This window comes from Papaver somniferum, unplaced genomic scaffold (assembly GCF_003573695.1).
Source record: "Papaver somniferum cultivar HN1 unplaced genomic scaffold, ASM357369v1 unplaced-scaffold_81, whole genome shotgun sequence".
NCBI lineage: Eukaryota > Viridiplantae > Streptophyta > Magnoliopsida > Ranunculales > Papaveraceae > Papaver > Papaver somniferum.
The window spans coordinates 4,017,592-4,032,253 of record NW_020651082.1 but is presented as its reverse complement, the minus strand read 5'-3'; the positions used below and the strand labels follow the sequence as shown (position 1 = coordinate 4,032,253).

Here is a 14,662-nt window from a genome sequence, read left to right as displayed (position 1 = left end):
GTTTGAAATCAGAAACAGAGTTTGAAGGTGGAGATGTCGAAGTCGAAGTTGAAAGCAAAGTTTGAAGTAGAGAAGTTTGATGGTAAGAACAATTTTACCATGTGGCAATGTGAAGTTCGTGATGCTTAGAGTCAGCAAGACCTACATAATGCTCTATTAGAAGCAAAACCTGCTGCATCAGTGATTACGGACGTTGAATGTACAAAGATGAATCGTCATGCTTGCAACACAATCTGTTTGTGCCTTACGAAGGATATAAGGTATGATATGATGAATGAGAACGTAGCTTTCAAGCTGTGGAAGAATCTGGAAGACAAGTATGTAGTAAAAAGTGTTTCAAACCGAATCATGATGCAGAGAAGACTTTTCAGATTCAACAAAAAACCAGGTACCTCTATGGTTGAACACCTCACCGAGTACAATAGATTAATTGCTTATGCACTTAATATTGATGTGAAACTCGAAGATGAAACCAAAACTTGTTATTTTTAGGCATCTCTACCTGATTCGTATGAGACTTTCTTTATCGAATAAGATAGAGGATAAAATACTCAAGTTTGATGATGTGGCTGCTACTCTTATAAGTTATGATAGTAGGCAAAGGGATAGATATTTGAACAGGAAAACGACTAGTGAAGCCTTGACAGTCAGATGGAAGTCTGACAAGAAGAATTCAGGTAAATCAAGGTTCAAAGGAAAGGCCAAATCAAATATCCCAGCTTATGATGAATGTTCCTTTTGTCATCAGACTGGACATTGGAAGAAGGATTGTCCTAAAGCAAAGTACAAGGACAAGAAGAAGAGTTTAGATGCAAACATTGCTGAAATCAAGTCTGGTGCTATTGAAGATGATGAATATGACAAGCTCTCGATGACTGTCCATGATTCCATATTAGTTGCAGATACAACTGAGTGGATTATGGATTGTGTATCTTTCTATCATATATGTCCTAGGAAGGACTGGTTCGTTAAGTTTGAAAAGTTTGATGGACCAAGGGTGTTTATGGGTAACAATAATACCTATAAAGTTGAAGGGATTGGGAAGATCTGTTTGAAGATGAATGATGACGTCGTTTAAGAGATTGAAGATGTTCGTTATGTATCGGAATTGAAGAAAAATTTGATCTCAGTAGGTGAACTTGACTCCCGAGGGTTTGAGATGACATTGAAAGGTGGAGTTTTGAAAGTATATTCCAATTGGCTAGTCGTTATGAAAGTTTTGAAGCATGGAAACTTGTATTTTCTGCAAGGAAACACAAGTGTGAGTGAAGGAATTGCAGCAATATCGGATAGTGTTGAGTCAGACACTACCAAACTATGGCATATGCGTTTAAGCTATACCGAAGAAAGGTCTTTGCAAAAGCTGAATTCGCAAGGCTTGTTGAAAAGCACAAAATCATGCAGCAAGTTTGGATTTTGTGAACATTGTGTGAAGAGAAAGAGAACTAGAATGAATTTTATGACCGGTAAAAGCACCACCAAGGGAATTCTAGACTATGTTCACACAGATGTATGGGGACCTTCAAGGACTGCATCCTTGAGAGGTAGAAGATATTTTGTCTCCTTTATAGATGACTTCACCATAAGAGTGTGGGTGTACACCATAAATAGAAAGGATAAAGTTTTGGGAATATTTTTGAAGTGGAAGAAGAAGGTCCAAATGAAGACCGGCGGGAAAGTGAAGGCCTTAAGATCAGACAATGGTGGTGAGTACAAGTCTGATCCATTCTTGTGAATCTGTGAAGATGAAGGAATTGAATTTCATTTCACAGTAAGGGAGACTCCACAACATAATGGGGTGGCGGAGCGCATGAATTGTACATTACTGGAGAAAGTACGATGTATGTTGTCTAATGCTGGATTAGGCAAGCAGTTTTGGGTTGCAGTTGTAGAATATGCGTGTCACCTAGTGAATCGTTTTCCAACAGCGGCACTAGAAGGTAAAACTCCGATGGAAGTATGGTACGGTAAACCAGTTTCAGATTATGAAATGTTGCATGTATTTGGTTGTCCCGCTTATTACTATGTAAGGGAAGGAAAACTTGATCCTAGAGCCAAGAAAGCCATTTTCGTGGGTTTCCAATCAGGGGTGAAAGGATACAAGTTGTGGTGTCCCGAGTCGAACAAGGTAGTGATAAGTAGAGATGTTATCTTTAATGAGACTGCAATGTGGAAGAATGAATCATCTGAAATAGAAGTAGAAAGTCGGAAAATGGCGGAGTTTGAACCTAATGAGAAACCAGCAAATTATGTCCACATAAACGAGAATTTAGAAGGTGAAGGTTCTGACGAATACTTAGAATTGTGAACAATTGATGGTTCAACCCAAGAACCAGGTCCACAATTACAAGTAGAAGAAACACAACCTGAATTACTAGAAGAAGCTACATATTATGATAGTATTGCTCATAGGAAAGAACCAAGAAATACTCGCAAACCAGAATGGTTTGGAGATATAGTTTTATATGTATTACCGATTGTAGAAGAAGAAAGTCCTACAAGTTATAAACAAGTCGTCAAGACAGTTGAAAAGGTGGAGTGGGAGAAAGCCATGAGCGAAGAGATGGATTCTCTTGACAAGAATTGAACTTGGGAGATGGTGGAGCTACCTAAAGTAGAAAAGCAATTGGATGCAAGTAAGTATATACAAAGAAGGAAGGATCTCCAATAACAAGCAACGTAAGATACAAAGCAAGGTTGGTAGCTAATGGATACGCGCAAAGGGAAATGATCGACTATAATGAAGTATTTTCTCCAGTGGTAAAGCATACTTCCATTAGAATTTTACTTGCTTTGGTAGCGCAGTTTGATCTCGAGCTTGTACAACTCGATGTGAAAAATGTTTTCTTACACGGTGACTTGGAGGAGACGATTTATATGAAGAAACCTGAGGGGTTTGAAGTAGCGGGTAAAGAAGATTGGGTATGTAACTTGAAAAGATCGTTGTATGGATTGAAGCAGTCTCCAAGGCAGTGGTACAAGCGATTCAACAAGTTAATGAAGACACAAAAGTACACAAGCATCAACTATGACTCTTATGTGTACTTCAAACAGCTCCAAGACGGATCCTTTATCTACTTACTCTTATACGTAGATGACATGCTTATTGCGTCTAAGAGTGAGGTGGAGATTCAACGATTGAAAAATCAGTTGAGTGGTGAATTTGAGATGAAGATCTCGGTGAAGCAAGAAAAATTTTGGGGATGGAGATTGAGAGAGATATGAAATCTAGCACTATTTGTCTTTCTCAAAAGTCTTATTTGAAAAAGGTATTGAAGCGTTTTTGTTTAGATGACAAGACTAAACCGGTAACACAACCTCTAGCTCGACACTTTAAGTTGAATGTTGAACAGTCACCAAGAACAGTGGAGGAGCAGAGGTTAATGGCTGAAATACCATATGCAAGTGTTGTCGGAAGCCTTATGTATGCCATGGCATGCATTCGGCCTGATATTTCACAAGTTATTAGTGTGGTTAGTAAATATATGCATAATCCAGGGAAGGAACACTGGCAGGCTGTGAAGTTTTGAGGTATATTCAAGGTACCATAGATGTTGGATTGAAGTTCTCACGGAATGAGAGAACTGGTTACAAAGTAGTCAGATATTGTGATTCTGATTACGTTGGTGATTTCGACAAGTTTCGATCCACTACTGGGTATGTTTTTACAGTTGTGGACTGATAAATTGGAGGTCAACCTTACAACCTACAGTAGCGTTATCGACAACTGAAGCTGAATATATGGATGCTTTAGAAGGTATAAGGGAAGCTGTTTGGATGAAAGGTTTGTTTGAGGAGTTGGGGATTCAGCAATAGCAAGTAAGAGTGTATTATGACAGTCAAAGTGCGATACACCTAGATAAGAACTAAGTTTATCACGCTCGAACAAAACACATCAATGTACGATATCACAAAGTACGGAAAATTGTTGAAGAAGGTGAAATTCTGCTGGAAAAGATTGGAACCGCCAATAATCCAACAAATATGCTCACCAAAGTGGTGACAGGTGAAAAGTTTAGACATTGTCTAAACTTGATCAGCATTGTGCATATTTGAAGACACCTTAAGGGTATAGTAGTGTTGTCAAGCACATGTGAAGCCCAAAAAAGGGAGTGAAGTATCTTTATGGTGATTGAAGAAGTGAAGCATCTTCGGATGAGTGAAAGCAACAAAAGTTTGAAGGAAATGGAATGTCAGATTTCATGCCAAGGTGGAGAAATAAGAGAATAGTGAAGTTGTCCTAGAAATCTTGCCAAGGTGGAGAATTGTTAGTTGTTGGCTCGATTTAGGAAACACCTTACTTTAGGAAAGACCAAACTGATTTCCTAAATCAGTTTGCAAGTTACTTTAGGAATCTGATTTCTATTGGGAATTAGTTCTCTATTTAGGACTTCTATTTCTAGGTGGATTCTAGATTATTCCTAGCCCTATAAATAGAGATGATAACCCTTTGGTTATTGCATCCTAGCCTGAATTGTTAGAGGTGTGTGAAGAAACAGTTTGTCTATTCTCTAAGTTCTCAATAAGAAGTATATTTGCTACAGTGGAGTAGGAACATTGCTGAACCACTATAATTCTTTGTGTTCTTGTTTGAATTCCGTAATAGTTTTTCTGTTTTCTGTCTGAAGATCTTGGGGGTGTTTAGGAAGTATCTAATCTTAAGCACTACTAATGCAACAAAACATATTCTCAAAGAAACACACGAGAGAGGGATATTAAGGTGGTCGACAACAAAAACTGAAATGCACTGATAACATATCACGGTTAGGTAAGTCTTAAGGCTAAATAAGAAGCTAACCATTATGTTATAGTGGAACATGCATAATGCGAAACATAAGTTATACCTGCAATTGGGTACACGAGGTAGAAAGATTGTAATCATGATTTCAAATAAAGACGGAAAAATGAAATGGGATCTGAAAATTACCGGATAACGCTGGACAAGTATTACATGGGGAGCCTAAGTAGCAACAATGTTAATTTACAAACAAGGCAAAAAAAATATAAACCTGAAGGCTTGCAGGAGTCTTAATATAGGGAATCTTTCTTATACAGGTATGACAAAGGGAAATAAAACTTTGGCCCTTAAATTATCCTTCTTCTATCCTACCAATATTTTGAGAATATAGGACACGAGATGGCAACACTCAGCAAAATGATGCCACTGCAGACTAGTGAGCATTATCAACTGGCAATGATTCACATTGCCAAAGTCCAAAGATGCCAAAGAAACATCCAAACTGAAAAAAAAAGGTCAACTTAGCGTGGCTGTACTTAATGTATCGGTTCCCCAATGACTACATAAAAGTTGATACACAATGCATTGATTGAGTTGATGTTAGGACTACGAAACCCTGGCAATTCCATGCTAAAAGTTGCGTGGTGTTAATGAATGCAAACAAGAAACAACGGAAAGTAAACTAACACAAAAGTAAGACGAATAGATTAAACAGAAGTGACAATAAGACATCAAAACACAAAAAAGCAGTGAATGCAGAATCGAAGGATTACCTTATCAAGCCAATCTGAAGGTGCAGTGGTATTTACAATATAGCAGTCCAATTAAGGTCCAGTTGCTTGCATTTGTTTCCAATCATAATAATGATTCAACATTCGGTTATGGTAACTGCTGTGAGGCTGGTAAGAGCAGTTAGGATCAGCATCTTGGTCGGTCTCCACCATAAGCTCTTTAGAACCAACACCTTCTCTTCAACATTAGTGAGCTGTAAAGTTGATCTATTGTCATGAGTGTGTTTGAATCTTCTGCCCCTTGTAGAAGCTCCCGTAGCAGAAGATTGAGTTAGGAGTAATCATTCTAATAGAATTCTACAATGTAGCAGACAAGGATTCACATTGAGTAACTCATCCAAAGAGATACTAACTTGACCAAATTAAAAATAGCCTGGTGAGCAAGTTCTTGAACAAATTAGCCGGAGCTGGGCATTCTTCAGGCTCATGATCAATGATGAAGCATTCAGAGAAAAGTTTTCTTGGTTGTTTTAGCCAGCTACATTTTCAGCAAGAATACAATAGTACTAACTGCAATCTAATAAATAGAAATGGCTTCAGGCTCCAATTTATGAACTTCACCCAAAATTTTATCCATACCATACATTGTGTCTGAGTCAAAAGATTCAAGAGGCTAATGCTTATATGCCAAAATTTTGTTCTTGGTGGATGTCTAATATGCTTATATCCCAAGCTGACTGCGTTCTCGGTCTGGGATGGTGGATGCCTAATATGCTTATATCCCAAGTTGATGGCGTTCTCGGTCTGTTCGAACTCATAAATGCCTTCTCAAGGTAAATGCCTTCAAACTGAAAGGACCGACACATAATTAGACGACCCTATTGACTTTACATCTCAGAGATGTAGGTACATGAAGTGATGCAAAGAAAAAAAAAACATTTACAGAAGTTTTAGATGCACTAATCATCAAGATCGTTGCTAACTTCTCCTTGAGTAAATTGATGGCTTCCTGACAGTCGCAACGTATAAACTCCAGGACCCCTGATATCTTGGGTACTGTCTACCCTGAACTAGAAGATTTCTACCGGAATGATTTCTAGCACCATAAAACCAAACCAAGGAACCGAGGAAAATCCGAAGTTTATACCAAATTATTGCAACTCCATGAAAACCTAATCTCCTCCGCTCAAACCAAATAATATCTAGATCAACCATTTTCCCTCAATGGTAAAATAAGACACAAAACCCATATTTGTTATGGTGATGGCGGTGTGATGTTGATAGAGAAGAGAACGGTGGTTAATGGAGGATTCTATCTATGCGCCGCCTTAACTGGTCCGGCTGTTTGATGTAGTTTTAAAGTTGAGAGATATAATCTTACTGAACCTTAGAGGACTAAATGGCACATGAGACCCGAGGCACAGGATCGGCCCGCAGTTGGTCTGTGCCATTTTTTTCATCCTAGTTTCAAAAATATGACTAGTCCTTAACCCGTGCCGTAACGGCACGGACAATAATGATGGTTCATTTTTAATATATCGTATAATTTGTGTCTCGAATACTTATCAACGCCTTATGATTTAAGATGGGTTTGTCATAAAAATAGTCGAGATTTTCCTCTCTTTTTTCTTGTTTTTTTCCTTTAATATTTTACCGATGGAGATTTGCTCAAACGAAATAAATATAATCTTAACTTCGAGACACTTTCTTATTTAGGTTCATTGCTTATAATGAGATAATGCTCTACATGAACATGGAAGTTTAAATATTTTTTGGAAATATGTCGTCAGCAGCGCTCATCTTAGTGAAATCAACTAATCAATATCGTCCATAAAAGTCTCCCCATGCTCATATTTCGCTCCAGCTGACTCATCTATCATGGTCATGTTGTCAATCCTCCAAATAGGCAGAGAATAATATTTTTTTGCATCGAACGGATGATACAAACTCTCCAATGTGACATGATTTTCCTGTAATTTTTCAACACCCATCAGATGACAATGTTTAAAATGTGTACCAATTACCTTTTCGAAGGGATTGTATATATGCAAACCTCTTCCATTAAATCTTCAACAAAGTATTATGCCCAGCAGTTCGTCTTAACGAAGGCTTTGGTAACTTCAAAAGTCTTGGACATTTTGTCACTTTCATATGTTCCTACCTTCACTTGGAATACAATCTGGCGACACATTACCTCATAAAGAACCTTGAATACATATTGTACTCCCTGATCCTATTTCAAATTTATAGGTTGTCAATAGATCCTTTACCAAAAGTTGACATCTTCTACGTTGAATATTTATAAAAAGAATTATGTTATTGTGGATCGTTGCTTTCTAAGATTGTAGTTTTTTAAATTGGCCTCTTCAAGTCCCACGGCTTTCTAAGTTTATATATGTTGTTTATTTTTAAAATTTTAGTTAGTCATATTATGTTTGTTACTAACTTTAAACTTGATGTCGTCTTCTACTGTGAACTTTATGTGATTTCAGAATCGAAATAGTTATACCTCTTTCCTTCGTATCAAGTAATCCGTCGTATATCCCAACAATTTTTCTACAGCAATTCCTTTCTTTTGCCGTTTCCGGACCATCAATAGCTATTATTATTAAACGCAATCTATCTAATTTTTGTTGATGTTATGTATTTGCAATGTTCATTTTTCTTAAATAAATAGATTGTGGAAAATAAAAAAAAAAACATAAGTATTACATCGGGTCTAAGTTACTATATCCAAAATACTCCGGACACTGCTTCTGATGCATTGTTTCCTCAAATTCATCGTTGCTTTCTAGACAGTACATGCAACACCAATCATTTACGAAGTGAGCTATTTGCGCAAGTGTGGTCAATGTATCCCTTACCTGTAATAATAATAACAACACGTCAATTTTTTTCAAGGCGTCCAGTTGTAAATTGTATGAATCTAATATATTTGAATTGTACGTCAATCTTAGATATCACCTTCTTCTCACATAACATAGCAATTGAGATAGGACAAATCTTGACCACTCTTTACATAGGCAGAGTTAGCCAAACTATGTTTTGAAATTGTCTTACGTGGAAATTATTATTAATCTATATTTTGGTCTGCTCCTATCGAAGCCGATCTAATTAGTCCTATAGAAAGTTAATCTTAAATTTTTGACCTTATTTCTTGACCAAATTATTGAAGTATTCTCAGTCATGTTCTGCTTTGTGTGATCTACCCATTTGTATCTACTCTACCTTCTAACTCAGTGAATGAAACCTATACATATTGATCCGCAATTTGATATTGTTGATTTGTAATCAAGAGGTCGCATGATTTGAGAATGTAAAATATAAAAAATATTCTATAAACATCGGAGGCGAAATTTAGATTTATGATTTAGAGTTTTTTATGATGATTTTGATGAACAAACATAATTTTCAAACAAATATTTTAGAATGCAAATACATTTTCTCGGTCAATAATGTTTTATATCGGGAATTGAGTGAAAGTTGTTGTCTTTGTAGGTAGTTGTCGCGAAACAACTCGATATTGATGGTCTTTCAGGAAAAAAAATGTAATAGTACTTGAGAGAGCGATAATGTTCTCTTACGCGGGTACACCAATTGCCTTTATATAATACGGATACCGTTTCGGTGATCCAACAGTCATGATCATATTGCCTTATATGTTCCGGTATCATCCTCGAAATATTTGATTTTTGTCCTTATCAATGGTGCTAAAAACAACCAATTACATCTTTCACAATACAATGGTGCATGTTTTGTGAAGATTTTTTTTTTACTCGGTCAATAAAACTCACTAAAAAACAAAAACTATTATTATCCACTACTATTACCAACACCCACCACCATAAAAACCATCCACCGCCAGTATTTCTTCCACCAATAGTAATGTTACCGCCTCCACCATTCACAAACACCCGCCACCGTTTATATTAACCATATTTCCACTATCCCCATTAGAATTAATATAGCTTTTAGTACAATTATTTATTAATAAAATTATGTATTTATGTTAGATTATTAAAGGGATATTTATAATAGAAATTTAATTAATCATTATGAACAATCAATGAGACACTAATCTATATTTATATTATAAGGGACAGTGGTGTTTTCTTATATCGACGGCTCTCTACAGTTCGGACATATAAAGGACGGTTATGATCGATTTGCCGATGGTGATCAGTTTATAAATCTCATTTATCAAAGGCGTTACTCTTGAGCGATTAAAGATGGAAAAATGTTTTCACAGGTATCACTCATTCTTATTTTGGTTGATTCAGAGTAGGGTTAAAATTGATTCGTCTTCCTATGGATAAATTGTTCGATTCTTCTACCTTAAATTCTTCATTCAACTATAAACCGAGAACTAAGAAAAACCCTTAGAATCAACTGTTCAATATAAACTACAGGCTCTATTCGTTTTTGATTTGCTGATTGAAACATCAGCGATTGAAGAAATGAATTATAATTCTACCTCTTTTTTGTGAAGAACAAGGTAAGTCGATATGGATGTGTGATTTCTGAATATATTTTTTTTAAAATGTTTTAATCGACTTCTAATGATGGGTTTTGACTATCTGAACAAATTACAGAATTTGTTTGTTTTTTTTTTTTTCTTTCTAAATTAGCTGGGATTTTAAGGTTTAATTGTGATGGTGGACATTAAGAATTTAAAGAGTGAAGGAAGGAGGTTACATGAATCCTAATACAGTTGTTGTACTTCATTTAGCTCTTAACCTTGCCAGAACAGAAGAACCCAGATGAAGGTAACCAAGCTCACTTTGTCTATTACAAGATCTTCTACATTTTTGAGTTAAGATTGAATCTTATGTTTCGATCCAGTGAAATTCGCTACATGAATAAACTGCTCTTGCAAATGAAAATGGTAAGGTCACTACATGAATAAGCGGATACCAGTGATCTTAGACGTGAAAATGGTAAAGGTCGAATAAATTTTTTTGTCAATTAGAGAGGAATTCCTAAAGATTCGTATCTTGACAATGAAAAACTGAGATTGAGAGAATGACCATTTTCTTGTGTTTAATGAGTTTACATGGTGTTGAATCAATAAAGTGACTCTTTTTCCTTATAGTAATTTCCTTTTTACGATTCCTCCCTCATTTTAGCCAATTTGTTGCGTAACACAACCTCATGTCCTAATGATTAATGCTGGTACTTTAAGCATGTCTTAACCAACTTTTCCATGATTGTTAAGCAGCTTCACCTGAGGATATCTCACCCCATATTTGTTTTATATTCTTCTTGAATTTGGGTGAACATGGACTATGCTCCTTGATGTTTTAGACATCACCCACAAATCATAGTTTATGTTTCCTGTTTTGTTTTAACGAAGATGTATGCATATTTTTTTCTTGGTGTAATGAAATGAAAGCATGTTTAACCGGCATGATGACGTAGGTGACATGGTTGTCTTATTTGCCATTTAAACGGACTCGGCCAGTTCTCTGATATAGTTTGCTGTGATGTTGAAGGGCTATTGATATCTTTGTGGTTATCCTGGGGATTTGTGGATTTGCTGGAAAGGGCTACGGTGTCGTTGCATATGATCAGGTATTTGTCTCCAAATGAGGCTGACAAAATGTTAGATATAGGATTTGAGCCACAAATCAGAAAGATTGTTGAGAAAATGTACATGTCTCCACGAGATGCAAGGAAGACCATGTTATTTCGTGCCACCTTTCCAAGAGAGATACAGGTCAGCATATGTGGTTATTAAGTTCCCTTATTATTCTGCTTTTGGCGTCACTTTGAGCTAGAAACATTTTGAACCTTGAGGTTAGCCACCTATCAGATTGTATAAATGTTTCTAATATATATAGTGGAATTAAACAGTGGAAATAGTTGTATAGAATTTGACGTGTGATGCCTAACTACAGGTGAACAGCGCAGACGACCATGGAAAGTGGCAGGAAGTTCAGTTCGTAGTCTATCATATTATTAACAATGCTATAGGAGAACCCCCTCCATTGTGCACTGTATGCACTTCATTTCTTATTGCAAGTACATCTAACCCTAATTTGCGAATTTGGTATAAATAATGATGCAACTTCGATTTCTATTATATTGTAAATTTAGGCATTATGAGACATAGGATAACAAGTGTTTTTTTTTCCCCTGCATGTGTCCCTGCCACTTTGTTCATATTCTCCTCCTATCCGTTCTAGCAACCCTCTAAACCAAGCTGCTAACTCATTGATTTTTTTTATACAATGTTCGGAAGTTGATTGGCCATGAAGTATCGCAACGACGGCCTGAGACAATTTTCCAATATACCCACCACCATGCCTACATTATTACCTGTGTCGAGTGAGCTAATTTGATATTTGCAACTGCAAAACTTTATAATTTGATTATCATGAGTAGAAGCCTCACTTCTTTTGACATGGTTTGTGCTTGAAAACTTTAGGATTTGATTATCACAAGTAGAAGCCTCATTTCTTTGACATGATTTGTGCTTGAATTATTTTAGACATTGAGATTCTTCGCCTTTCAGATTATATAAATGCCTTTAATATATACTCCCTCCGTTCTTTTTTAATAGGCCAGTTTTGTTTTTAGCGAAATTTAAGGAAATTAAGAGAACTAATCATTGAAAGTGGTCCTCATGACACTTGTCAATAAAAGAAGTAAAGTGAAATGGTCCCCATGACACTTGTTAGCAAAAGAAGTAAAGTGAAGTGGTCCACATGACACTTGTCATCAAAAGAAGTTAAGAGAAAAGTGGTCCCAAAAAATTAAAATAACATTTGACTTTCCCAATTAGGAAACTTGCCTATTAAAAAAGAACGGAGGGAGTAAATGTTAGAGTGAAATTGAACCGTGGAAATTGTTACATAATACTTATGATAAATTTGGCGTGAGATACCTTTCACAGTTCAAAGTTCAAAAAAAAAAATTACTAGGAAGCCCATTGGCCCAATGTGGCATAAGCCCTTCTAGATTGCTGCAGTTGTAGTTGTTATCGTTTACAGTTTCATTTTAACATTGTAGTTAGGTTTCAGTTTCATTTTAACTGAGTGGTTAGTGCGTCATTTATTAGCCGACGCGGTCAAGATCAATAAAACATATTTTTCCTTCTCCTTTCTTTTGGTTTTGGCTCATTTGTTATACTTATTTATTGGGATGTGGTATTGAATCAGGATATGTGTGTTTGACGAAATATGTCAGTCTGTCTAATTGGTTGCAGTAGAAGGTGGAAATCATATACAATTAGCCAAGTGTAAGAAGAATATTTTGTAAAACAATAAACTCCACGTATAATTTAAAAATTCCGGTTCCCATTTGGCTTATAAATCTCCATAAGAATCGCTTAAGTATAAACTCTATATAAGAATCATTTTATATGGTCTCAATGCTTTCTAAAATAGAGGTTATACTCTAATACAGTTAAATAATTATGCCCATCATCATATGGTCATAAGTCTGCTTGCTCAAATTTATGTGATGCGAAAGAAAATGACATCACATTGTATATCACCTTGAGCAAATACCCGATACACACTGAATGAACTGTAACTAAAATGGCATATGGTGATCCTCATTATCATCACAAAGCCTCGCATATTATATTTGGATTCAACTGCAATTGCCAAACAGGACAAATGTATCATTTAGATAGTAAATATCCTTTTAGTTCCAGTGTAGAAGAAAAAAAATACAATTTCTATGACAAGTTCTTGGACAACGGGATACCGATTCATTTTCTTTGAAACATTGCATAAGTGGACGCTCTTTACTTAAACGTGTGGTAAAGTGATGCAGGAGAAAAAAAAAAAAAGAACCAAGGAAGCGTATTTTGTGCATCAAGTAGAGAAACAAAAAAATCGCACTAAGAAGTAGCAATATCCAAGCCCGTGCCTTTACGGCACGGGTTATATCCTAGTTAATAAAGTATTTAAAAATGGTTAAGTTAAACAAACTCCAGCGATAAATTTATCTTTGCCAAGGACAAATCCTGACCACTCTTTACATAGACAAATCGGTAATAAATAATTTCATATGTTCTGATCTTGATTCGTGTCGTTCATTTAGTTATTACATAACATGACAATTGATTGCACCAATTTTTTTAAAATGGACATGTGTTTTATCGAGTTTATTTTAACATTAAAATGATCAACCACGTTTTATACTTTATAATATAACGTTACATATTTTGTGGCGTTACGAAATTAGCATAATATGTTTTTGTTCACCAATACCCGCCACCACCATAAAACCATACGAATCCATTTTTTTTATCCACCACCACCTAGTGGCAGAGCCAAGGGTTGACTAACCTGACTCTAACCCCTTAAATTTTTAATTACATAAATTTTTTAGTTTATTTTATAAATAATAATTTGTCCATATATATTTATGGTTTAGTCCACCAAAGTTTACATGTTTCTTTTAAAAAAGAAAAAAAGTAAGTCTCCTCAATGTCAATTTTTGACTCCACCACTGCCATCATCACTACCGCCCACCCCATGTAAGTTATTTGACGCAATTCTAATTTTCAATCACAAATGCCATGTATGAGGTTTAGATTGAACAAAATATCGTCGATTAATTAGTTTCATTATTTTTATTTCGGTGTACAAGAATGTCGGCATGAAAAACCACATGAATATCACTTCACCATCTGTAAAGACAATTGAGATATGTTAGTAGACCAGTGAGTCATAAGACCTTTAGCAATTTCTGCAGTCGGTAAACCTCGAAATAGCTAATTAGAAATTGTCAAACTATTTAACTTTTGATTCATACTTTTTCATGACAAAAATTGTTTATTTCCAATCTGCTCACATGTATGTGCAGGGAATTAGCAAGTCATTATATTGTTTGGGGATTTTTCAGATAAATATGCAAGATCCCTATTTTGTGCAAGGCAACGCCTTAGGCACATGTGTCCACCAATTCACGGTGTGTTTGTCCTGTTTGCTTTGCCTCCTCGCCCACAAAATAACATAGATAATATTTTCAGGTAGTAACAGAGACAAAGCTTAACTGCCAATTCAACAGATCCCCCTCCAATAGAGATTCATAATTATGACTCTGAAGTGTTGCAATGATGGCGACGAATGCAACAAATCATATTCTCAAAGAAACACACGAGAGAGATTAAATTGGTTGACAACAAAAACTGAAAAGCACTGATAACATATCACGATTAAGTCTCAAGGCTAAATGA

General features: G+C 35.8%; 1 long non-coding RNA gene across 3 annotated transcripts; it reads left to right on the top strand.

The window, feature by feature from the left end:
- The first annotated feature begins 9,659 nt into the window (after positions 1–9,659).
- LOC113345164 lies at positions 9,660–11,609 on the top strand. 3 transcript variants are annotated; one of them, XR_003358031.1, is made up of 4 exons: positions 9,660–9,718; positions 10,098–10,235; positions 10,962–11,265; positions 11,367–11,609. It is a non-coding gene; the product is annotated as an uncharacterized LOC113345164 (long non-coding RNA). The 3 variants fall into 3 exon arrangements; XR_003358029.1 differs by having other exon boundaries at positions 9,664–9,964; XR_003358030.1 differs by having other exon boundaries at positions 9,665–9,964; positions 10,962–11,185.
- The last annotated feature ends 3,053 nt before the right edge of the window (positions 11,610–14,662 follow it).